General features: G+C 45.4%; 1 long non-coding RNA gene across 1 annotated transcript; it reads right to left on the bottom strand.

Moving 5' to 3' along the window:
* Positions 1-331: 331 nt before the first annotated feature.
* On the bottom strand, positions 332-16,698 carry LOC116271289. Its single transcript, XR_004179781.1, has 3 exons — positions 16,602-16,698; positions 1,754-1,902; positions 332-1,372 (listed from the first exon to the last, which is right to left on the bottom strand). It is a non-coding gene; the product is annotated as an uncharacterized LOC116271289 (long non-coding RNA).
* Between the last annotated feature and the right edge of the window lie 9,804 nt (positions 16,699-26,502).

Consider the following 26,502-nt stretch of genomic DNA (forward strand, 5'->3'; position numbering starts at 1 on the left):
CTAGATGGAGCCAAATGATGAATCACTGACATACCAAAGACAAAAATTGTGCACTGTCTCAGTTCCCGAGGCCCCACAAGCAGACTCTGAGATAAGAGCTGGTGCAGGGACATTACCTGGGAGGTCATTCCAGGAAGCACAGGTGAGGAAGAGGGATGGGGAGGCAAGGCAGGGGAGAGAAAGATAATTAAAAACACATTAGTAGCCTGGGCAACATGAGCAAACTCTATCGCTACTAAAAACAAAAAAATTAGCTGGATACGGTGGTGCACCCCTGTAGTCCTAGCTACTTGGGAGGCTGAGGTGGGAGGATCACCTGAGCTTGCGAGGCAGAGGTTGTAGTGAGCCAAGATTGCACCACGGCACTCCAGCCTGGGCAACAGAGCAAAACCCTGTCTCAAACAAACAAACAAGCAAAAAGCATTCGTGAGCAAAGGGTTAGGGTTAGAGTTAGCCTGTTTTTAAACATCACAAGCATCAAATCATACAGGATGCATGTATCTTTGTCCTACTCTTTCTACCTAGTCAACATCATGGATGTGAGATCCTTCCATGTCCCTGGATTGGTCTGAAGATTGCTCCTTCTCATTGCAGTGCAGTAGTCCACCATGTGACTCTACCATAATTTACTTCCCAGCCCAGGGACTTTGCAGTGTTTCTGATTTGGGGCTGTAAGCACCGCTCTGAAGGTCTCTCTTAGTTGAACACATGCTCATTTCTATCTGGTATTTACCCAATGAGGCAGAATAGAGTCTGGAGACAGGGAACCTAATGCTGATTTGTGCTGACTTCCTAGAACTGAATCCAAAGGAAAACCCCAGCTTTCTACACCCAAGTAACGAAAGGATCAGAGGCTACTCCCTTTGCACTGCCTTGCAGATGAAAACTGAAAAGTACCTATAATTGGTCTCCTCCCTCAACCAATCAGACTGGTCGTGGGGCCAAGTCTTCATGTGTAACTTTGCTTCACTTCACCCTCTGATTGGTCACCTTCTGTGACCTTCTGTGACCAATCAGAATGGCTGCAGGCCAAATCTTCTTTTACACAGGGCGTAACCAAGTAACGAATGGGAAACCTCTGGAGGGTAAACTCCAGAAAATTCTGTAACCAACGATCTTGAGCCACTTGCTCAAGCCAGCCTCCCACTCTGTGGAGTGAATTTTTGTTCACAGACATCTGTACTTTCATTGCTTCATTGCTTCATTGCTTTCTTTGTGCGTTTTGTCCAATTTTTTGTTCAAAACACCAAGAATTTGGATGACAGGTAGTCAAGACCCTCCACTGGTAACACCAGGAGTGGAATTGTTGGGTTGTAGAGTTTGCATAGATTCAGCTTTGGAAAATAATTAGCAGATGTTTTGCAGACCAATTCTGAAAAAAAGAAAATAGTTACAGGTTTGACTGTTTTATACTCAACATGAAAATAGTTTGTAGACAGTCCCATGCGGGGTTAAAAATAAATATTTTTATAGCTGAAATGACTTACTCTATTAAGAAGAAGAATGTCAGTGAGAAAATTGGCCCTCTTGTCGGCCAATATCCAGGCCTTTGGGGAACACCTGAGGAAGCATCTTCCTCATTTGCCACTTTAAATTTAAAACATGCCATAGGGGGACAGCTGGAGGAATGCAAGTGCCTCAAATGCTGTCTCTTATTCCCCTGAAGGGGTGTCTCTGCTTCAATTTCCAGAAACCCACATGTCATCTCCACCATTTTCAGGCTCAGGGAAGATGTTTATTGTTCAGTAGATACCTGTAAGCCTCAAGATTTGGGGAGTAGGGGGATATGGAGCAGTTGTGAGGATGTGAATTCTTGATTCAGACACACCAGGTATTAAAGCTTGAATCCTAGTGAGTGATCTTGGATGAATTATTTCCCCTTTTGGGTTCTGGTTTCTTCATCTGCAAAATGGACAAAATAACAGTTCTTGTCATTGAGAGAGATTATGGAAAGGATAGTCTGAAATGCATGAAAAGGAATTAGCATGGGGCTAGCGCCTAATTCTCAGAAAACATTAACTGCAATCAGCATCATCGCTGTGGTCATTTGTATTTGCTAGCTGTCAGAGTGGGGATGTTCCCAGCTGTGCAGCACCCAAGTGGGCACTGAAGGTTCATTCTCCCCACCTCTTTCTTCCATAAGGCAACTAAGTCATCACTCTCCCCACCCCCAGCTCTCTGCGGTAGCAGAAGAATCCAGGCTACAAGTGCCAGAATCACATCACACTGAGCTTGCTAATCCTTTTTGCCCTCAGATGTGGTTAGCTGGGGAGGGGAAAGGCAAGAGGAGGGAGGTTGGCAAGTTGCAAACCCAGGACAACAAAGCTGAGCTGCCTGAAGCCTGCAGCCAGGAGCAAACGGAAACAAATTAGTTCAATCCCAGAATGTAAACCGGCTTTGACAGAGATACATGGAAAAGCCATGCAAGGAAAGCCTGCTGCAATTTCTCATCTAGTTAGCAGAGGGATCAATGCCACGGGCACAGGCCCCGTAGACGACACTGCACGCGGCAGCGTGTGCAGGGCCTGAGGCCTGGGACCCCCCTTTGGGGTTCCCAGATGCATCAGGTGCCAAGGTCAGCTTTGGGGGAAGGGGACTTGCCCTCAGATGTTCTAGTCCATGTATTATAGTGCCTGAGAGTCCTGCATGACAGCTTGATTCGGGGATATAGAATTTTAGGACTTGGAGGATATTCTGTCCAGAGATTTTTATATTCTAGAATTCTATGAATGTGCATTGGGGGCTAGGAGGACGCTGTGAAGATAGGGAAACACTGAATAATAGGTGGGCTCCCGGCTTCAAACAGAGCTTTCATATGTTTCGGATTGGGATGACCCATATGAAATTGCCATTTTTATTGGTCAAAAGCAGCTCATGATTGACAATTTCATTTGGTTACATGAGATGCAGGCTGGATTTGATCCTGAGCAAGCCACCAGCTCCAGGAGGATGGGACAATGGGGTGCAAATCACTTCTCCATCTCTGGACCTGAAACAGGACCTGGCATATGCCACAGCTGGAATAGCAAATGAATGAAGCAGGTGTCAATGCCCTCATGGCTTCTTTCTCTATTCATTCATATATTTGTGAACAAGCATTCACTGGTATTAGGATGCATCAGATATTAAATGCTGGGTTACAACAATTAATCTATACTTTATTTAAGTATAGTTAAATTACTTTAACAGCAGACAGACATTGACTTTCCCTGAGGCCATTTATAGTGCAGTGGGTGAGACAGACATTAAACATACGGTGGCCTGAGTGTTAGTTACAATTGTGATAAGTGGTACAAAGGAAAGAGGGCATATAATCCTTGAGTGTTGGATGCGGCTTGGATGTTTTGTCCTCTCCAGATCTCATGTTCAAATGTAATCCCCAGTGTTGGAGGTGGGTCTCATGCTAAGTGTTTGGGTCATGGGGACAAATTCCTCATGAATTTGGGTGCTGTCCTCAGATAATGAGTGAGTTCTGGCTCTGAGTTCACACAAGATCTGGTTGTTTAAAAGAGTGTGGCACCTCCCCATCTCTGTTTGGCTCCTCCTTTCACCCTGTGATACTCTGGCTCTCCCTTTGCCTTTCACCATGATTGGAAGCATTCTGAGGCCTCACCAGAAGCAGAGGCCAGCACCATGCTTCCTGTACAGACTGCAGAACTGTGAGCCCAAATAAACCACTTTTCTTTATAAATTACCCAGCCTCAGGTGTTCCTTTATAGTAATGCAAAAACAAACTAACATATTACTCATTAGGTGCAAAGTGCCAGGGTGGCCACTGGGAAGGTTACAGTAATAAGATGCTGCCCAGCTGCCAAGAGAAGAAAGTGTAGTAGACAGTATTCTGCTCACAAAGATTTGGTGTCTCTCCTTTGGAAGAATTGTTCTTACCTCACCTATTGAGCTCAGGCATGGCCATGTGACTTGTTTTAGCCAATGAAATGTGAGCATGAGTGATTAGTCATTTCCAGGCAGAAGATTCAAGCCTCAGTGTGCCATGCTCTCTTTTCCTGCTGCCACACACTGCTGCTTCTTTAGCAAGGGTCCTGGAATACAGGCCCTGGGAAGCAGAGTCCTCAGCCCTTCCCAATGGGTGCAAAAATCCCCTAAGAATTTCAGGTTGTTTGTTTCAGACTGTTTCAGCATAAGCTTGTCTGACTAACAGCAGTCATCCATGCCCTTGCCCTAATCTAATATGAAACCATGTTATAGACTTCCATATTCCTCTCCAGTGCCAAGTACAGTAGCTTCCATGTGGTAAGTACCAGTAAATGATTGTGAATGAACAATGCAGCACAGGTTGTGGTAACTGCCATAAAAGAAGGGCAAATCTGGTGTCCTGAGAGCTCAGAGAAGGGAGAGCTCAGCTTTAAGCTCCAGAATGAGAGCATCTTGAGCACAGACTGACCCTAAATGCTGGGTAAATAACAATGAGTATTATGATCACTGTTATCATTCTAGTCCAGTTGTGTTTGGGGAATGGCTTGCAGGTGAGTGAGAGTGGAACACATCATACTGTCCGTGATCTTTCTTTATACTCCAGAGGGCATGAACTCTAGTAGCTATGGCCTTATATTCTTAGAGCCTCACGATCAGAGAAAGGCATGCATCCTTCTCAGCTCAAATTTCTTAAATCCCAGGGAAGACTTCCTATTGGCTCAATTGAAGTCACATGTCTTTTCTTGAACCAATCAATAACTGTGGTCTCTGAGTAAAATCCAGTTCAATAGCCCAGCCAAAATTTGGTCCAAAAAGAACAGTATCTGTTCTAGGAAGAACAGAGTCAGAGTCATCATGAGTCAGGCAGGCTCCCCATTTTTATAAGTTTTATGCAATCATTTACTGAGTACTTACTGCTCTATGGAAGACTGTGCTTGGCACTGTGGAGGAATATAGAAGACATAGAAGCAGAAGGGGTACTGGGACTTGAGGAGGCAGAGGCAAGGAAAAAGTAAAGCCTAGACTGAGTCCAGCCCCTACTGCACAGACACTCCCTCTGGGCTGCCCTGCCCTGGAATGTCTCTCCACCAGAAAGCTCTGGTACCCTCCCAGCACAGTCCCCAAAGAGCTAAAAATCAAGGCCACTCACTCCTGAGCCTGACAGCCAAGCTGGATGAGAATGAATGGGGTTCTGTGAGGCATCTTGCAGCCTTCTTGACAATGCTCTGGCCCGTGCACTCTGTTCTCGTGGTTTCTGTCTTCTCTTCTGTGTTTACAGGGTTGGGCAGCTGCTACAGCCCTTGTCTCTTCCCTGGGTGCCTCAGAGTGACAGAGATGAAGAAGTCACTTGGCTCTAGGAAATGTGGCCTGGCTCTGATATGGTTTGGCTTTGTGTCCCCACCTAAATGTCATCTGGAATTGTAATCCCCACGTGTTGAGGGAGGGAGGTGTTTGGATCATGGGGGCAGTTTCCCCCATGCTGTAAGTGTATGGAAAACTCCTCCTTTGCTCACTCTTCTCTGTCTTGCTGCCTTGTGAAGGTGACTTCTTCCCCTTCTGCCATGATTATAAGTTTCCTGAGGTCTCCCCAGCCATGCAGAACTATAAGTCCATTAAAGCTCCTTTGTTTATAAATTACCCAGTCTCAGGTATTTCTTTATAGCAGTGTGAGAATGAACTAATACAGTGTGAGAACTAATACAGTGTGAGAATGAACTAATAACAGTGTGAGAACAAACTACAAGCTCTGTCCACAGTCAGCACTGTGCAGTAGGCACTGAAGCGAGACAGAACTAAGTCTAACCAGAACGCTGTCACTCACAAGCTGGCTGGCATGGGATGTTAGAGCAACTGGGAATGTGCTGGGCAGTACCTAGTATTAAAATAGAACTGCAGTGACTAAAACAAATCAGGGTGTATTTTTCATACCTACAAGAAGTTCAGCTTTAGTGGCTAAACCACCAAAGGGCCACCAACTCTGAAACTCTTTGGGCCTTTTCATTTTGCAAGCTGGCCTCAGTAGTGTGAGGCATTGCATCTGTCAGCAGATGAGCACCGAAGAGGGGTTTAGGGCGGGGCAAAGGCAGTGGGACATGTCTTGTCTGTCTCTTTTTATCATGAGAGCAAAACCTTTCCCAGAAACTTCCAGCAGGCTTAGATCTCATTGGCCAGATCAAAAGAAACAGGGAAAACAGATATTTTGTTTCTCCAGTCTTCATAGTGGAAGACAACAAGTGAAAAAAGTATTCGGAACAACCGTAGGTCAGCCAGTTGTCCGTGTCTGCTCCAGGAAGTTACCTTCTTAGCCCCATGCATTAGTTTCCTAGAGATTCCGGAACAAAAGACTGCAAACTTTGAGTGGCTTAAAAAACAGAAGTTTTTTGCCTCACAGTTCCAGAGGCAAGAAGTCCAAGACTGGTGTTGACAGTGTTGGTTCCTTCTGAGGGCTGAGAGGGAGGATCTGCTCCCAGTCCCTGCTTCAGCTTCCCAGGGCTGGCTTGACATCTTTGGCATTCCTTGGCTTGGAGAAGCATCACCCTGCCTCCTGCCTTCATCATCACATGGTGTTCTCCCAGGGTGTGTGTCTGCTTCCACATTTCCCCTCTTCATCAGAACTCCAGTCTTACTGGATTACAGTCCACCCTAATGACCCCACTTCAATTTCATTAGCTCTGTAAAGACCCTGCCTCCAGATAAGGTCACATTCTGCGATACTGGGGGTTAGGATGTCCACATATAAATTTGAGGGGGACACGGTTCAACCCATAATAGTCCCCTTTCTTAATCTATAAAATGAGTACAAGAGTTCCTGCCCCACGCTGGCTGTAAGACTTAAACAGGGTGATCCACATAAGGAACTCCCATCAATGCTGGCCCAGAGTGAGGACCCAATATACAGCTGCTGTGTGTGGCTCCCGGGGCTCCGCACCTCTAGGGCTGAGGCTAAGGTCAGGGCCAATGAAAGGAAGATGAGGCCTAGAAGGAGAGAGGCCCATCAGTTCCCAGTCCCTAGAGTTTGCCCGTGTCCCCAGTGGGACAGACATGTCCTGACAACTGACTAGCTGACCCTCATGACCCAAGATGGCCCCATCCTTGGCTGGTCAGGACAGGGTGGCCTCACATACTTGGTCCCACAGAGCTCCCATTTCCAGGAAAGTAACCTTTAGCAGCTCCAAGGGAAAGGTGGAGGAGTGGGCTCCCCAGCCCTCACTTGGCAATCTCTTCTCTTCTGGGCAGTAATGGAATCCACCTTTTCTTCTGGGGGCCACTTCCAACAAGAGCAGGACGGGCTGCGATCCCACGTTCCGAGGGGCTGCTGTCTCTTCCCACTTGAGTGTTTTGAGTAAATTACAAGGCTCTTATCAGTGGTGGGGGCTTTATTGTTCTGCCAGGACATCTCCCTTTGTCAAAAACACAATAACTTGTTGTTAAGTGGTACTTTTTTAGGTTTTCCAAGCAGACAGACTAATTGTATCTTTTAATCTGGGTCAAACTGCTCTTGCTTATTACAAATTGGCTCTGAATCCTAAAAAGAGAGGGGGAAATGTGAGGAGCATTTGCAAATAATTTAGAGGCAGAATTACCTTCAGACAAACATTATGTCATATTGGGGAGAAATGCTTACCCAGACCTCAGCCTAGTTATGCTCTGGTCGGCCCAGAGGGAAGCTGAGGGACAGAGAATGTTCCCTGCTACAGATTCTGGCTACTCATGGAGCTTGTGAATGAGGGGAGCCAATTTGGGCATAGAACCAGGCATTACAGCCTGGATAATGATTCCCAGAAGTATCTGTTCCTAATCCTGTAACCTGTAAATATTACCTTATTTGGAAAAAGGGGTATTCATAGATTTTACTGCATTAGGGAGTTTATGCTGGGTTATTTAGGTGAGTCTTAAATGCAATCACAACTGTCCTTATAAGAGAAATATGGAGGGAGATATGACACAGACAAAAGAAGAAGACAGAGCTTAGAGTGATGCAGCCACAAGCCAAGCCTTGCCAGCATCCACCAGATTCTCCTAGAGCCTCTAGAGGGACTAGGGTCCTGCTGATACCTTAATTTTAGTCTAGTAAAACTGACTCGAGGCCTCTGGCCTCCAGAACTATAAGAGAATACATTTTCATTATTTTAAGCAACCAAGTGTGTAGAAATTTGCTACTGCAGCTTTAGGAAACTATTGCACCAGGAGATTCCTGTTGGTGGCTCCACTCTACCCAAAGAGGACTTTCCAAGGCTGAAGAGGCCCCCAAGAGACATGGAAAGTATCATAGAAAAGATTGGCCGTTGGCTGGCGGTGTTCTAGCTCCTGTGTGGCCACTTCCTAGTTGTGTAACCCTCTCTGAACCTCAGTTGCTTCATTAGAAAAGTAAGAATAACCAATCTCCACACTACATTGTTGGAGTATTAAATGACAGGGCACACATAAACCAGAAGATGGCATGTCACCACTGATGATCAGGGAAGGTTACTTTTTTGTTTAATTTTTATTGTTATGCCTCCATTGACTTTCCAGGGGCTATTGTCAGAGTCATCAAGCAGTTTCTTGGGGCACTCTAAACTGTACTCATATCCTGTGCAAACCCTTTAATTTGCCAGGCAGTGCTATTTGTAAACTTCATGAGCTCAGATCATTGAGGGTTAATTTCTCATGACTCAAAACAGTTTGCAGAAAACGTTGATGGCAACGTAAAGCAAACTGGTGCTCAAGCCTGAAAGGTGACATCCATAACAATGAGGCCAAGAGAGATATTTATTTCACCCAATTCACCAAAAAGAACACTATTTTTGAAAAAGGCAATTGAAGAATTAGCCATATCCATGCACCTCTGATAATTGTCCTTGGGTTGAGGCAAGGCTGGCCTTAACTACATTCATGATGTGTTTCCAGGGGTACTCCTGGACTACCCACCTTTGAAATAACTTCACTATCAGAACTGTAAATTCCACTGTTAGAGATTTATCCCTTTGGTGAGCTCAAGCAGGGACCAATTAAGAGTCAAATATCACTAAGAAGCCAATTCCAGTTATTAATAACTTAATAAATTGTAGTTTGCAATTTAAAACCTTCCAATGTTTTCCTGATGCTTCAGAAAAAAACTACATAATTTTCATGGTCTCCACGGCCTCCACAATCTGATCTTCTCCTCCTTGCCCTTGTATGTTTCTTCTAGTTGTTCAAATGTTCTATGATCTCTCTCTCTCCTGCCTCAGGCCTTTACACAGGTTGCTCTATCTGGAGAAGATATTTAAAACATACTGACCTCCTGGGGCTGGGAACTATACAGGGAAGGGGAAGAATGAACATGAAGATAATGGGACATGGTCCTCACACTCAAGATGCTTGTCTTCAAGTAGGAGTCACAGCTGAAAAGAAACCGAGAACAGTCAGAGCAAGCAGCCCAGATGCAAGACAGCTAAATGCTACAGGTTTTAGGAAAGACCATTTCTCCTAGAGGTGGTGGAGGGGATACAGGAGGCAGCAGAACCTTTGAAGGATGCATCACACTTAGCCATGGGGGGAAGACTGCTGTAGAGAGTAATTTCTAGGGGCAGCTCAGGCAAAGACACTGAGGGGGCAGAATGTGAACATTCAGAGAAGAACAACAGCTGGAACAAACACTGAGCACCAGGAAATTACCCCAGATCACAGCAGTCCCTCATGACCTGACCCTGCCCATCTCCCCATTTCCTCTCACTTACAGTGGCCCAGCCACGTGGGCTTTCCATCTGCGACCCCAGTGAGTTTGTGGTTCCTCACTTAGGGCCTTGGCTCATCCCTTCACTCTGCCTGGAAGCTTTCTCCCTCATCCCTCCAATGGCTGCCCCCTTCTCACCCTCTCCATCTCAATCACTCCCCATTGAGGCTTTCGCTACCATCCCATCCAAAGTGTGTCCATGCTATTTTGCTCACTCAGTGCCCCTTTCTTGGTACTTCCTGACATGTAGCACAATTTGAGATTGTATTTTTCTTTGTAGATGATCTAATTAATGTCTGTCTCCCCGCTTATATCATGAGCTCTGAGAGGCTAGAAAAGGGTTTGTTTGTCCAGTACTTGAGGAAGCTTGGGAGAGTGGGCACCCAGTGGAAATTCATCAAATTAGTTGGTGTGTGTGCATGATTGTGTGTGCAAATGTGTGCATGTGTGTGTTTGTGTTATGGCTAAAGACTAAGATGGGTTAATGTACAACATAGATTTTAAAATTATCAAATTAATTAATTGTGCTCTTGTATACTTTAACTCTGAAAGTTAATTATTTGTCTGCTGAAGGCCTGCTGCCTTGGTCAGAGATGTGAGCACAGGGGAAGATACAGTAAATGGTGGCATCCCAGTTTGTAATGAAAAGCATAGAATTCAAGCACATTTATGAAATACAGACATCACTTAGCACAGATCTGGAACCAGGCATAACTCCTTCAGGTGACAATTGGTCTCAAGCATAGACCAGAATGGAGTTATAGAAATACAAGCCAGTAGCCTGTAATCCCAGCTCTTTGGGAGGCCAAGGCGGGCAGATGACTTGAGGTCAGGAGTTCGAGAACAGCCTGGCCAATATGGGAAACCCTATCTCTGATAAAAAAATACAAAAATTAGCCATGTGTGGTGACACATGCCTGTATTCCCCACTACTCGGGAGACTGAGGCAGGAGAATTGCTTGAACCTGGGAGGTCAAGGCTGCAGTGACCCGAGATTGCACCAGCTCATTCCAGCCTGGGCAACAGAGCAGCACTGTCTCAAAAACAAAACAAAAACAAACCAGTAATTTCTAGACAGATTTTTCTCCTGTGAACTGTCTGCCAGCAGCCATTTACCTGGCAAACTCTGGATCTAGAATTCTCCTTCTTGGGAATTCATGATTACACAACTCTGACATTGGCTGGCTGACGTTGACTCTGAACCATCCAAAAGGAAACTTTTCTAAGCAAATGAACAAAAATCATGAAATATCAAGGAAGCAGGTCAAATTATTTAGGAAACAGAGGTGGCCTATATCAACATAGAGGAATCTATTTACATACAAACAATTTATTAATTATAAAGCATTCTTTACTATTCTTTGAAGCAGGGGACTCCAAAGGATGTTCCCTCTATATAATGCGGTGGCCTTATTAGAGTTTCTGTGTTGAAAGGCAACACAACTGCCTCTCCAGTACATTAGAGTGAAAGAAAGGGAGGAAAGAAAGTGAAGGAAAGGAAGGAAGGAAGGAAGGAAGGGAGGGAGGGAGGGAGGGAGGGAGGGAGGGAAGGAGGGAGGGAGAGAGGGAGGGAGAGAGGGAGGGAGGGAGGGAGGGAAGGAGGGAGGGAGGGAAGAAGGGGGAAGGAAGGAAGGCAAAGAGAGAGGGAGGGAGGGAAAGAAAGAAGGAGAGAAGGAAGGATGGAAGGAGAAAAGAAAGAAGAGAGAGAGGGAAGAAGGGGAGGACTTGCAGCTGCCATTTGCCCAGTGCTTAGTGTGCCAGGCATTTGTGCTAAATGTTGGACATACTTCATCTTTTAATCTGCCAGCCACCCTCTGAGATAAGTATTTATTATTATTTCCATTTTGCAGATTCACTGAGCTGAGGTTTGGAGCAGTAAAGCTACCTATTCAAAGTGGCAAGACCACATGTGCAGGGTATAAAATCCAAGTCATAGCTGAATGGACCAGCGCATTCCTCCTCCATCACAATCAGACCACATCACTTCCAGATCTTATCGCTCTGAATTTCCTTCACGCAGGGGATCCTTCCACAGAATAATGCAAGCACAGAAGGCTTAATCCTTCTCTGTGTGTGCATGTGTGCATGTGCTCATGTGTGCAGTATGAAATCACTTTAAAATGTTATATAAACCATAATGAGGTACCTCATTTCCAAAGAGATCAGTTGGCAAACATTTTAAAAGTTTGACAAGTCAATCCTGGTGAGGTAGTGGAGCAGTGAGAACTTTCTTACCCCTCTGGTGCAGGTATAAACTGCTAAAAATCATTCAAGAATGCAATTTGTTGATGTCTAGAAAAGCTGAACCATGTGACTCCCATGACCCAGCATTTCCTCACCCACCTGTATAGACAGGAATTTTATACATTTGCATAAAGAGTCACATGGAAGAATATTCATTGCTATAGTGCATGAAATCTAACAAAATTAAACTTATTAGATTTGGAAAGATACCACGTATCGGTTAACAGGAAAATGGATAAATAAAGGGAGATCATCATGCTGTGACAGTTTGGCTGGAAGTTAAACCAAACTAGAACCCCGGAACTCCTGTCAACAACATGGAGAACTATCAAATCAATACTGAAAAAAAAATAGCTGGGGGCGGTGGCTCATGCTGGTAATCCCAGCACTTCAGGAGGCCGAGGTGGGCAGATCAAGAGGTCAGGAGTTCGAGACCAGCCTGGCCACCATGGTGAAACCCCGTCTCTACTAAAAATACAAAAATTAGCTGGGTGTGGTGGTGCGTGCCTATAATCCCAGCTACTCAGGAGACTGAGGCAGGAGAACTGCTTGAACCTGGACCCGGGAGGTGGAGGTTGCAGTGAGCCGAGATCACGCCATTGCACTCCAGCCTGGGCAACAAGAGTGAAACCCTGTCTCAAAAAAAAAAAAAAAAAGAAAAAAGGCTGCCAGAGACAACCAACAGTGTGACCACATTGATTCTCTAAAAGTGTAAAAGCCCACGGACACATACAAATGAAATAAACTTTAAAATCATATATGGGAAAATTTAGGACAGCAGTTACCACTGAGGGAGAGAAGGAAGAGAATTGTATGGTGAAAAGGCTTCAACTGTGTTTGCAATGTTTTCATGCCTAAGCTGAGCGATGGGTATGTTAATGTTTATGAAATATTCTCTATAAGTTTTTTTGTATGCCTGAAATACTTCAACATCATGCAATTTTAAAAGAGGGGGAGGAAGACTAAGTGTGTTGCTTTCTATAAGAAATGCTATATAGCAGGGGTATAGCAGGGCTGAGAAGCCGCCAGACTGTTTGCTAACCTAGATAAAGCTTCTAATTTCTCCTGGCCTGGTTGGAGGTGCCCTGCCCTTGGCAGGTGGTCCAGCCCGTGATACAGCTGCACACAGCAATGCCTGTAAGCAGCAAGCATGGTAAACCTCCCAGGATGCCACCTCCGGCCTGCTGCAACACAGAGCACGTTCCCTGGGAAGCCGTGTTTCCTCCAGGTGAAGGATGGGATCACTCCATCTCTGTCACCTGCACAGAGAAGGAAGTGCTATAGAGAGACAGATTAGATCATCTATTATCAAGTAGGCATAAGACCGACCGAGGAGGCACCTGCCGCTCGCCAGATGTTCTATTCATTATCAGAGTCGTGGGGAGGGTGGGCCTTGATTCTTCCTCTCTGTCCCCGCAGTCCAGACTCTCAAGGGAAGAATCAGACAGGAGACTGGATCATGGACCAGCTCCCTCAAAACTGGCCTGATGATGGGGTGAGGTGGGGTGAGAGGTGCACCGCAGGCAGCACAGAGTACATTACTCCTGGGCTGTGAAAATACTCAGGAAGAGAGTATAATATTTTGGAAGGTTCTTGTGTTCAGGCCAGTGACAAAGCATGATGAATGTCTCCCCTGGGACACTTAAAAGCCCAGCCAATACTACCATCGTTGTCATCATCATCATCGTCATCAAATGCTTAATCTGAGCCAGAAACCCTGCTAAGAGTTTCACCTGCATTTTCTTACGGACTCATGGCAAGGTCTGTACAAGGAAAGAATTATCCATATCCCCAGGTGACAGCAGAGGAAACAGGCAGGGAGAGGTAAGTAACCAACTAAGCTCCACCAAAGTGAACTGCCACAAACATACCATCTCCTCTACCTCACCACTGACCTGTCAATGACCTCCCCCAGGCATCTGCTCCACAGGTGGGGAGGTGGGCAGGGTCCCTGTGCTTCCTTATATCCCGGAAGCACTCTAGGCAGAAATGGCACACCCAGCACCTAGCATCCAGCACCCAGCACCCAGTACAGCCGTCTCTGACCAGCCAAGGCCCAGAGGTCTGGGCTTTAAGAGCATTAAAATTTCTAAAACGAGCACCTAGGAGTGTTACATGACTTTCCTCAAAACCCAAAAGGTTCTTCATGACTTTATGAATCTTCAGAGATGAGGATGAGCATGGCTGTTAGGTCTCCCACCAGGCGGCTAGCAAGACCTAACCCCGAGCCCCATCCCTGGTCATCTAGGGATCCCCTCATCACCTATCCACTCCTAATTGCTGGCTCTTGGAAACAAACAACACAGAGTGACTAACTCCACCAGCACCACCACCATATCACCACTACCACCCAAAGCCCGCTGCCTTCCAAATCTACGGGCACATCACCATCTGATCTGGAAACCTCTTCCTATAACTCTGATGTTCTGTTTCAATGAGTCTGAGCCCAGACCCAGACACTCTATAAAATACCCCGAGATTATTCTGATGGTCTTACAGATTTAGTACACATGGCCTTAAGCTATAGAAAGTTCTAACGGTGAAATTAGAGAATTCCATCTTATAGTAGGAGCAGGAGGAGATGGAGATTTCAGCTTTTCTGGCAGAGAACACAAAACTTAACTCCCTACCCCACCTGGAAACATTGGTTAGCAATTAGGTCACACAGGGAGAAATTATCCTTTAGAGTTTCACAAGCCAAGGATCTACATCAGCTCCACTCTGGCCCTCAGACACCCTCCCTCCTTTTCCCTAAAATTATCCCATCTGCAGCCAGGCTCATTTTCAAAGTCATGTTCACTTGTCTTGACCACAGGATGCCCAGGCAGATTACATGTTCTAGGTCCAAGGGAGGTGTATTAGTTCAGGCTACCATAAAAAATACCACAGATTGGGTGGCTTCAACCACAGAATTTCTTCCTCACAGTTCTGGAGGCTGGAAGCCCAAGATCAAGGTGTCTGGTCAGGAGTTCAAGACCAGCCTGGCCAACGTGGGGAAATCCCATCTCTACTAAAAATACAAAAATTTGCCGAGCTTGGTGGCAGGTGCTTATAATCCTAGCTACTCGGGAGGCTGGGGCAGGAGAATCACTTGAATCTGGGAGCTGGAGGTTGCAGTGAGCCAAGATCAAGCCACTGCACTCCAGCCTGGGCGACAGAGTGAGACTCTGTTTCAAAAAAAAAAAGGTGTTGGCAAAGTTGGTTTCTTCTGAGGCTTCTCTCCTTGGCTTATAGCTGGTCATCTGCTCCCTGCGTCCCCACAGGGTCTTTCCTCTGTGTGGGTCTGTGTCCTAATCTTCTCTTCCAAGGACACCAGTGAGATTGGATTAGAGCCCACCATTGTGTTATCTCAATAACTTCTTTAAAGGCCCTATCTACAAATACAGTCACATTCTATAGTACTGGGAGTTAGGGCTTCAAAATGTGCACTGAGGGGCACAATTCAGCCCGTAACAGGAAGGAAAACAGCTTTCAGAGAAATGCAGGGAGCTCGTATGCCATGGATGATTCTCGCACCCACTGGAATCTTCCACCTGGATTTACATCCCCTCTCATTCCTCTCTGCTCCCCACAAACTCTAACATTTTATATTAACCTATGATACTATATTTCATTTTTTTTTTCTTTTGAGATGGAGTCTCACTTTCTCGCCCAGGCTGGAGTGCAGTGGTGCGATCTCGGCTCACTGCAACCCCCTGAGTTCAAGCGATTCTCCTGCCCGAGCCTCCCGAGTAGCTGGGATTACAGGTGTCTGCCACTGTGCCTGGCTAATTTTTGTATTTTTAGTAGAGACGGGGTTTCACCATCTTGGCCAGGCTAGTCTTGAACTCCTCACCTTGTGATCCACCTACCTTGGCCTCCCAAAGTGCTAGGACTACAGACCTGAGCCACCACGCATGGCCTACATTTTCTCTTTACAGCAGGAATTACAGAAAATTTAAAGCATCATTTCAAGTGCAGGAGATGAGCCCTGGAAAATATTGTCATCATGCCCAACACTGGCATGCATTCTCTTCTCTCTGGTTGGGTTCCTCTGTGCTCATTAATTAGTTCACTGAATAGCAGCCATCAGTCACTGGCGGACTCTTCTCTAAAACTCTATTTGATTTTCTTGAATTATCACCTGAGACAGGGTAAACAGGAGACGTGTGAAATATTCTGGAATTCCAAATTGATAGAGAGGTGTCATGCCAGGCACTGGCACCCATCAAACTGAATGACTCCGAATTTACGAAGACAGGATAGAGGCTGGAGAGGACGAGAAGAGATAAGGACAGGGTAGAGCTGAGGGAGTCCCCAGGTTTGTAAGCCCAGCCCAGTTCATCACAACTGGAAAGACAACAGCAGCCTGGACCTCAGCCTCACTGAACCCCAGATCCCCAGATCAGCTCTGGGGAGAGGATGTTTGCAGGCGGTGTCCATTACCCCAGATAGAGAAAAAAGCCAAGAAGGCCCTTCTGACTGATAGTGTTGACCTGCCTTCAGCAAATAGTCTCCAAACATCAACAACATGGCATCAGGAGGTGGTTTTGGTAAACTGTTTGCTTGAAAAAAAGAGTAATTATTTTATTTTATTTTTCAGCTTTTATTTTGGCTTCAAAGGTACATGTGCAGGTTTGTTACACGGGTATATTGCATGACACTGAGGTTTGGGGTATGAATGATTCTGCAACCCACATAGTGAACATAGTACCCAATAAGTAGTTTTTCAGCATACACCTACCTCTCCCTTTTCTAGTAGGCCCTGCCATCTGTTGTTGCCATCTTTATGTCCATGTGTACTCAATGTCTAGCTCTCACTTATAAGTGAGAACATTCGGTATTTGGTTTTCTGTTACTGCATTAATTTGCTTAGTATAATGGCCTCCAGCTGCATCCATGTTGCTGCAAAGAACATGATTTTGTTCATTTTTATGGCTAAATAGTATTCCATGGTGTATATATATATCACATTTTCATTATCCAGTCCATTATTGATGGGCACTTAGGTTGATTCCATGTCTTTGCTATTGAAGAGTCATTATTTTTAAAAACATTTGCCAAATCTTTGTGGACATTGCCCAAAGTGTATTTTTCCCAGCACTCCTCCTGTCTTGGGCCAAAGCCTCTTCTTGACCAGAAGGCAGATAATGACTAGAGGTAGATCTTGACATTGAGATCCAGAAATGGTCCCATTTGCTCAACAGAATCTGTTCTTTGGGAAAAGGTTACTCCAGGTGAGGGAGTTTTGAGGATGCCTGGGCTTACTACAGGTGCCAACATGCAGTCAGCCCTGTCCCCAGAGCTCTGTCTCCAGTCTCCGCCTATTCCCCCTATGCTTGTTCTGCTCTTCCAAGCCCTTGAACCCTGCCCGGCCTGGATATATTCCCCCACTCCCCACTGTCAATGACCTCTTGCCTTAAGAGTGTGTCTAAAATGTTAACACTATATGGATCAAAGAAATGCACACTGAGGCTTCTGGAAGCCAGATATGTATAAGCTCTTCAGAAGCAATTTGGAAATGGCTGAACTGAGACTGGCCTGCCCGCCACTTGCAGGAGCGGGAGGTCTCATTAGGCTGGACTTTCTCTCCCTTCCGGGAGCCTGCTGTTCAGAGACCAGCAGTCGATCACTTGGGGGCAGGGAAAGAGGGGGATGAAATCTACAGCTTTAGGAAAATGGAGCTGAAAACATTTAACATTGAATCATAAACAGAAGCAAGAAATTAGAGAGAGGTCAGGGAACAGGAAATCAAGAGAGGAGAGGTCCATTCCCAGGAAATAAGATCTGGTTGGGCAATGACATTCAGCAGCCTTTCGTGGAGATACTGATCACTGGGGCAGGGCTGGCTGCTGCACCACTGTCACAGGAGTCTGACCCCGAGAGGATATTCTGACTGCCGCCCTTCACTGAATTCTCTAATTGTGCCCACAAGCTCAGCCCTAGGCATAGATATTTTATGTCTGAGAAAGGGACAAAGAGCTCAGTTGGAAGTGGGCATCCTCTTCCAACCCAAAAAGGAATGCATGGTGCAGGTTCTAGTGGGACTTTCAAAGACAGGGTATATTTCTAGCATTTCTCCAGATGCTAACCGATTTATACCTTTGGGCAATTGCATAAATTCCCTGGCAATACAAGTCTATAGCTGTTCTGAGGGCCCTGAGTCAAGTGTTTTGTAGGGGCTAGAAAGGCAGAGATGAATAAAACATGGCTCTAGAGCCACCCAGAGTAATGGGAGAGACAGATATATTGACCACAAAGCATAATATTAAGCAAGGCAGTTGGTGATGAATTGGTCTACATCAGTGTGACATAAAAATAAGTCGGACAGAGCAGGCACCATAGCTCATGCTTGTAGTCCCAGAACTTTGGGAGGCCAAGGCAGGCAGATCGCTGGAACTCAGGAGTTTGAGATCAGCCTGGGCAACACGGCGAAACCCCGTCTCTAGAAAAACACAAATTTGCCAGGCGTGGTATATGTCTGTGGTCCCAGCTACTCAGGAGGCTGAGGTGGGAGAATCACTTTAGTCCAGGAGGCAGAAGTTGCAGTGAGCCGAGATCCCAACACTGCACTGAATCTTGGTGACAGAGTGAGACTCTGCTTCAAAAAAAAGGAAGGAAGGAAGGAAGGAAGGAAGGAAGGAAGGAAGGAAGGAAGGAAGGAAGGAAGGAAAAGGGAAAAGGAAAGGGAAAGAGAAAGGTCAGAAAGACCCAGAATGCAACTCCAGACTTCCTCATCCCACCTGATGGTCCTTGAACAAGTTATATCGTTCCCTGGAAATTCCATTTCCCGGATCTAAGAAGTAGAGCCCTCATTTCTATGAAGATCCACAAGGCAAGGAGTGGGGCAGTGCGGCTCACAGGGAAAGAAAGGCCCAGGGCACTGTTCTGAAGCCGCCTGAGGGTATGCACCTTGGGTGGATTTCTAGAATCCCTATTGAGATTTGCACCATCTAAGCAAAATGAATCTGAAGAGGTCATCTGGAGATAAAACTATCCCTATGTTTGGCCCAAGGTCAGTGCTGAACAAATGGGAAAGTAAGCAAGAGAATGAATGGGGTAAATAGCAGAAGTGATTCAGGACTGACTCATCTCTCAGCAAAATCTCCAGTTGAACCCCTGAGAATAAAGATTTTATTTATTTATTTGTTTGTTTGTTTAACAAACATATGGCACTTAATTTGTGCCAGGCATTATTCTCAGTGCTTCACCTAAAAAAAACAGTTTAATATTCACTATAATCGAAGGAAGTATTAATATTATCTCCATTTTACAGATAAGAAACCTAAACAGAGAGGTTTAGTACCTTGGACAATGTCACACAACTAAAAAGTAGCCAAGACAGTTTTTGAATACAGGCATTGTGGCTCTGGGAATCCACATTGCTTCTCTATTAAGGAGGCTAGAAGGTCATCTGAAGCCTCAAGGAGCCTGGTACCAGTCACACCCATCTACAGCAGTCAGCTCAGGTGGGAAGCTGCTAAAGTGGCGTTCAGAGCCCAGGTGTGGTCCTCAGCCTCTGCCTTGATTCAAGAAGCCCAGTTTAAGGGCCTCCCCATCCACCCCCCAGGATATTATCAGGTACCCCCAAGCCCAGAGGCCTCAATTCTTCTACCCAGATCTGTGAAGTGTCCTTGGGTCTGTGGTGGCACTGGCCACCCCGGGTCCTCCTAGAAAGGGTCCCTGTCACGCTCCTCCAGTGGCCAAGGTCTGTCCTTGTGCCAAATGCAGCTGATCCATAGTAGCTGCCTGCAATATAGAATGGAAAAGAACTTGGGGTCACATCTGGGCTCACCAGGAAAGACACGGTGGTCCATCAGTGATGTCCCCAAGGGCGTAGGAAACAGGTTTTCGGCCACTGGCCTAGCATCTCACTCAAGCCTATGGCTGATGCTCACAGCCCTCTGCCCAAGCTGGGCTGGGTGTTTTCTTTCTGTAACCTTCAGGCTGTTCTGCTACTACCTCAGTTAGGACTCTTCTGATTGCAAGTGTCAGAAATCCAGCTCTACCTGAACACGCAAAAAAGGAGAAATAACTTACTTAACTGAATGTTGCAGGGGCAGATTTCTCAACCTTTCCATCTCTCATGTATGCTTTCTTCTGGAACAACTTCATTCTCATGCAGATTCCCCTCTCAGGATAGCAAATATGGCAAAAAATGGCTACCAGGACTGACAAGCTGGTCTTTCAGCTATAGTTTCAAGGGAAGCTCCAGAGTTGAGTCTCATTGGCTTAAGTTGGATCACATGACCTCCCCTAAGCCAATCATTGTGGCCAGGGGATGTTCCAGTGGGCCAGGCCTGCGTCCCAGGTTGGCTCCCGTAATGAAATGGGGAGATGGGAATGGAGATTAATCCCACTTGCCATCTAGCAACCTATGGTGCAAAAGGGCTGGCTCTCCAAAGGCAACTTGGGATGCTTTTCTCAGCATTTTAAACACCTTAAAACCGCGTTTTAAGAAGGTTTTTCTGGGAAAAACGTTTACGGGATGGATTAGAGCATTGACTATGTACTATGCCAACAAGCCGGTCTTGGCTCCTATTCCCTGGTTTGTGTTTATAGACTTCAGTCCTGGGAAGATGGATTCTTTCCTGACTGTCTTGATCATTCACATCAGAAAAGAGTTCTGTTCCTTGGGATTTTATTTTTTAATTATGGGAAATTTTCAGATATAATCAAAAGTGTTGAAAATAATCCGTGTCTGTTCCTCAGCTTCAACAATGATTAACTCAGGGCCAATTTTGTTTCATCTATAGCCCCGCCCATCCCCACCCCACCCTGGATTACTTTGAAGCTCATCCAGACATCATATGTCTTTAAGATGCTCAGATTGCAAGGTCCTACAAGAGCTAGAGATTCCATTCTCCCTGAGAAGAAAGGAATCTGGCCTGTTATTATACGTCACTTAGCAGAGGAGAGTCTTGTCTTTCCTCCTCCACAAACATGGCCCAACTCTCCTTACTTGATATTATACTTTGAATCTTTATGAGTGGAAAATTGCACTCTGTTTATTCTTGTCTGGAAGTGCTCAGCTGGAGTGATTGCAATGTTATCTCCCTGGGCATCCCCATTGTCCTCATCCTGCTGTTGTCCCCGACCCCATTTCAACCCACTTTGCCTGTAGCCTTGTTTTACGACCTGCTCCCTGCCTCCTGTTACCTGATTTCTAGGGTCCCTTTCCCCATTTTCCTAGCGTTCTAACATATACATGGTCCAGAGAACAACAATAGCCTGAAAAAACTCTATTTCCCATTTTATAATCCCAACACAGAGCGATCTGTCTCCTCTGCACCTTAACAGCCTACAAATGGCTGCAGATACACGCATCAAAGAGCCATTCGGCTGCTCACGTGAACAGACTTCCCTTGCGCTTCCAAACATCATGTTGTCTCTGCCACAGCAATACTCCTTGAATAGCTAATAAATGCAAAAGAAAGTTTGGGAGGAAAAAAAAGTTACAGAAAAATTATTATTATTACTTAAAGAGCCACAGAAAGATAGCAAGGTTCTTCTAAAGTTACAACACCATCGTTAGCAGCTGCAGGGTACATGAAAGCCAGGGGCCGGGGGAGGGAAGATAGGGCATATTTCAAAGCTGACTGCTGCAGTAACAAAACGCGAAGGGGGTGTTGTGTGGAATACGCCAAGTGTTTGAAGTGGACAAGGTTTCTAGCATGTTGCCTTGATGCCTGTACATACTTAATAACAGATGTTTGGTCTCTCTAGGCAGATAATTGTCCTTCTGTAAGGTTGACTTGACCTGCCTGAACGGTCCAGCTTTGAGCGCTGCAGCAGTAACAAATGATCCTAGCTTCTCTCTTTTTTACTAGGGGAGATGCTCAGCCACGCTTCCTTTTAAGCACATAATTACTCGGCAGCAACTGAAGGCCATACATTCCCCTCTCCTAATGGCCATGGAGCCATTCGGTCATAATTTATGGGGACAGGGTTCAAAGTTTTAATAATATTTGGATAATATCATTGCCCACACGTCGGGGGCGTCGTGATGAATAGAAGGAGAGTGGGCTTATTTCGATTCCATGCATGACAGTGAGGACGTTAACGACTGGGTGCCCGGCGTGGCCTTTATGGAAACTGCCACCAGGCCATCAGCTCATGAATTATAGATCTGGGCATGAAGGATCACATAGGGACGTTGTTCATGAGGAACTGTCCTGTTAGCGCCTCTTCCTTATGCAGATAAATGAATTGCAGGGAATACCAAAACGGCATAAATAAGCCCTTAGTGGATAACATATTAGAACATCAACATAAAAAACCCAGTGCTGGGGCCTGCTTGGGGATATTTATGTTTATACTCTCTGCTCAAGTGGCTCCCTGATTTTTTGGCTTCTTACTGCTCACCTCATAATTCCAACCTCCTAACGGCACCTCTGGGCATGTTTCTCGGATGCTCTGTGGTGCCTGTTGACATTTGTACACAAGTTTGCTCAGAGAAGTGCTTTTGGTTGGGCAGATGGGTAAAGACTCATCAAATTCAAAACAGACCTAGTTAGCATTGTCTTAGTGACATGGTGGGGTGTCCCTAAAACGGAGGCCAGACACTGGCAGGTGCTAGTGGAAAAAGAAGGGGCAACTATGTCCCCAAAAGTAGAAAGAAGGGAGACGTTCTCAGCCAGAAACCAGATAGAAAAGAGCCTTGGAGAATATCGAGTTCAACCACACTACTCCCAAAAAGCAGGTGGCAAAATTGAGGTTCAGAGGAGAGCAGGGACTCCCCCTAAATTATAAAACTTTGTTGCCAAGCCAAGATTCCTCACTCCCAAGTGTGGCCCCAGGCTGCCTTATCTGGCCTGAGTTTTCTCTCCCCAAAACGTAAACATTCAACACCAGCCCCAAATGATAGTGTTAAGACTAAAACAATGTTTGCCAACTTCCTCCTGTTAATCTAGACTGACTCACTCTGAACTTTGACAAGGTTCGCGTGCCGTGAGCAATCGTTGAACTTACACACTCGATATCCATTTAATCTGAAGGATTTATTTGGAAAGAACAGCAATTATAGCTGCACCTCAGAATAACTAGGAAACGGCGCATTTAAATCTCTTTAAATAGCTTGCAGGAGTTCTAAATAGCTCCCCCACGCCCAGGTTCTGATCTGGAGTTCTCATTTGCCTGGGCCTGTTTACAGAGCCCAGGAGTGGTTTGGAGCAGGTTTCAAACGTGGAGGTTTGTTTCTCTACTGGGAGGCGCTTTATGTAGGGGGTTTTCTGTTTTCTGACACATCTAGAGATGTGTTCTTTTTTTATCTTGCCAGGAGAAAGAAGGTAACCATGTTCTGCTGAATAAAGGCCAAGAACATTTACCCAGTTATAATTTTTTTAATAATCATACAAAAAATTAACTTTTGGGGATCACAGCTTTATGAAATTTAAGACATATATAGAACCATGTAACTACCATCACAATCAGGATACAGAACAATTCCATCACCTCCAAATCTCCCATTAAAAAGTAAAATCCCAGCCAGGGATGGGAGCTCATGCCTGTCATCCTAACATTTTGGGAGGCTGAGGTGGGAGGATTACTTGAGCCCAGGAGTTCGAGACCAGTATGGGCAACAAAGCAAGACCCCCATGTCTACAAAAATAAAATATTTAGCCAGGCATGGTGGTGCACACCTGTAATTCCAACTACTCAAGAGGCTGAGGTGGGAGGATGGCTTGAGCTCAGGACTTTGAGGCTGCAGTGGATGATGATCACACCACTGCACTCCAGCCTGGGCGACAGAGAGACCCTGTCCACTCCCAAAAAAAGTCAAACCTTCCCTTGATCCCTAACCCCTAATCCCCACTGATCTGTTCTCCATCACAATAACTCTGTTTTTTGGGAGTGTTGTATAAATGGGTTTATACAGTATGTCACCTTTTGAGACTGGCTTCTTTCACTCAGCATAGTGCCTTCGAGATCCATTCAAGCCCTTGTCTGTATCTACAGTTCAGTCCTCTTTGTTGCTGAGTCATATTCCATCACAGAGCTCAGACCTCGAGTCAGGCATCACCAGGCACTTACGGGATGAGGACAGTGGCTAATGGCTGTGATATGTGTGCTGTGTGTACCACACTCTGTCCTGGTGTTTTACTGTACTAACTCATGTAACCTCTCAACAACCTAGTGGGGTGACTACTAGCATTTTATCCATTTTGCATTAGGAAATTAAACCATAAAGAGGCTACATAACTTGCCCAAGGTCACACAACTGGTAAGTCAGGAACCACCTATAAGGTTAGAACCTGCCAACCCTTGTGCTTCTTCATGGGACATCCTAATTATAAATATCTCTGGAAGGGAGAGGAGAAATGCCAATCCCCAGGGAGGTGTAAATGGCTGACAACACCGCCTTGCCGAGAGCAGGCTGTGCCAGGGTTTGAGAAGGACAGCTGACATGATCAGGAGGAAAAGAAGGAAAGGGGCCCCGGGATCCCACTACCACATGCCACAGAGTGTGCACCCAGATACTCACACACACCCCAAAGGGAAAGGGAGGGAAGCAGGGGAAGGCAGCACTTCACATAAATGTAGTGGCCAACAAATAGGAAACATCCTGGCCTCTGCCCATCCTACTAAGTCTCAGGGGTTGAGAAAAGAACCAGATCTGAGAATTTCAAATTAATTGCCATGAATCCTGGAACTGTCAATCTCAGGCTTTCAACAGCGCGGTCATCAGCTGTCTTACCTAGTCTCCTTTGAAGCCTGAGATGTGGCTGCTGTCCTTGGAATCATAACAACCTAAAACATAAATGTGGAATTCCAGGAGTGATTTCACCCAGCATTGAGCCTGTGGGGAAACTGAGGCCTAGCAAGAGAATGGACTTGGCCAAAGGCACATAGCAAATCAGTAGCAGATCCGGAACTGTAACCCAGATCCCTTCCTCCATATATCCACCCATTCATTCATTCAACAACTGAATGTACCATGTGCCAAGCACTTTTCTGGAAGCTGGAGACAAAGGGTGATGAAGACACAGTACTTGCCTTCATGGAGTTATAGTTTTGGCAGGAGAAAGATATTAAACAAGTGATCACAAGCAAATAGATAATTTAAAGTCATAGGGAAGGTTTTAAAATTTTCTCAAGACCCCTAGCAAGTATGTTTCCAACTCACCTCAGCTGCTTCTATTTCCTAAATCAACAAGATGAAGTTTCCTGTAGCAGTAAAAGCCTCCATGTGCCCTCTCAATAAGATAATGCAAAAAGGTGGTTATGTCGTTCTATAATATTTTAATCACAGGTGTTGAATGTTGGCTCCCCAAATACCACTAACAGTCTGTTGGTAAAGCAAAGCTGAATTGATTGGTCACTGCAATGAGGGAGAACACCACCTCAAAAGAGCTTTGGCAGTACTATGGTTTGGATGTTTGATGCCTCCAAACCTCATGGCAAAGTATGATCCTCACTGTGGGAGGTGTGGACTAATAGGAAGTGTTTGGGTCGTGGGGTGGATCCTTCATAAACGGCTTCGTTCGCTTGTTGCAGCAAGAGTGAGTTCTCACTCTATTAGTTCCTGCAAGAACTTGTTAAAAAGAGCCTGGCATCTTCCCTCCTCCTCCCTATTTCTTTTGCTTCCTCTCTCACCGTGTGATCTCAGCACATGCCAGCTCCCATTTACCTTCCACCGGAAGTAGAAACAGCCTGAGGTCCCCACCAGAAGAAGATGCTGGCACTGTGTTTCCTGTACAGCCTACAGAAGTGTGAGCCAGATAAATCTCTTTCCTTTGTAAATTACCCAGCCTCAGGTATTTCTTTACAGCAATGCAAACAGACAAAGACAGGCAGCATCTTAAATGGGGAAGGGCAAGGTTATTTTTACTGAGATTCTCTAGTCTGGTTTAAAGAGTATTTTCAAAGGGAGGAGGCGTTGGTTAGAATCAGGTAAGTACCATGTTATGATAGGTTAGAATTGGCAGAAACAGTAAAGTGAGGGTTTTGAGGGGGATGCTTCAAAGAGTCTTAGAGGGTAAAGCATTGAATGCTTTATATTGGAGAATTGATGGTTTTTTCAGGATATTCCGGTAATTAACTATAAAATTAGTTGACTAGGCAAGAATATTGCTGGAATAGTAAAGTTATGCTAATAAAAACAAAGGGATAGTAAAATCATGTTATTATAAAAGTAAGCCATGTGGGGTAGATGACTTAGGTTCCCATAGAAATGATGCCTGTTCATCCTAAGCTAGCCAATAGAAGCAATCATAGTAATAACATCTACCACTCTACGCCAATCAGCAAATGTTAGGAAGACATGAGGAAACCTATTTTACAGCTGCTGACTCTGAAGTGGAGAGGGGCCAAAATGTTTAGCCCAAGACCTCAACTTTGAAGCAGGAAAATCAGGATTAGAATGCAGGTCTGTCCTTCTCTGTCTCTGCTCTATTGCCACCCAGCCAAAGGGACAAAACAAAAGCAAAACCAAAAACAACCAAAAAAACAAGAAGAAAAAATCACCCATGATCCCATTACCAATATTATTATTCCTCCTTCGCTCCAATTTCCATGTCCATTCCATCCACCTCCACCACTATCCACCCCCTCCATTTCCACTACCATCTCCTTATTTATCTTCCTTCCATCCATCCTCCATCCACTATCTTTTGCCTCCATCCACCTTCACTGCTGGCATCCTC

The sequence above is a fragment of the Papio anubis genome, chromosome 18 (genome assembly GCF_008728515.1).
Source record: "Papio anubis isolate 15944 chromosome 18, Panubis1.0, whole genome shotgun sequence".
Taxonomy (NCBI): Eukaryota; Metazoa; Chordata; class Mammalia; order Primates; family Cercopithecidae; genus Papio; species Papio anubis.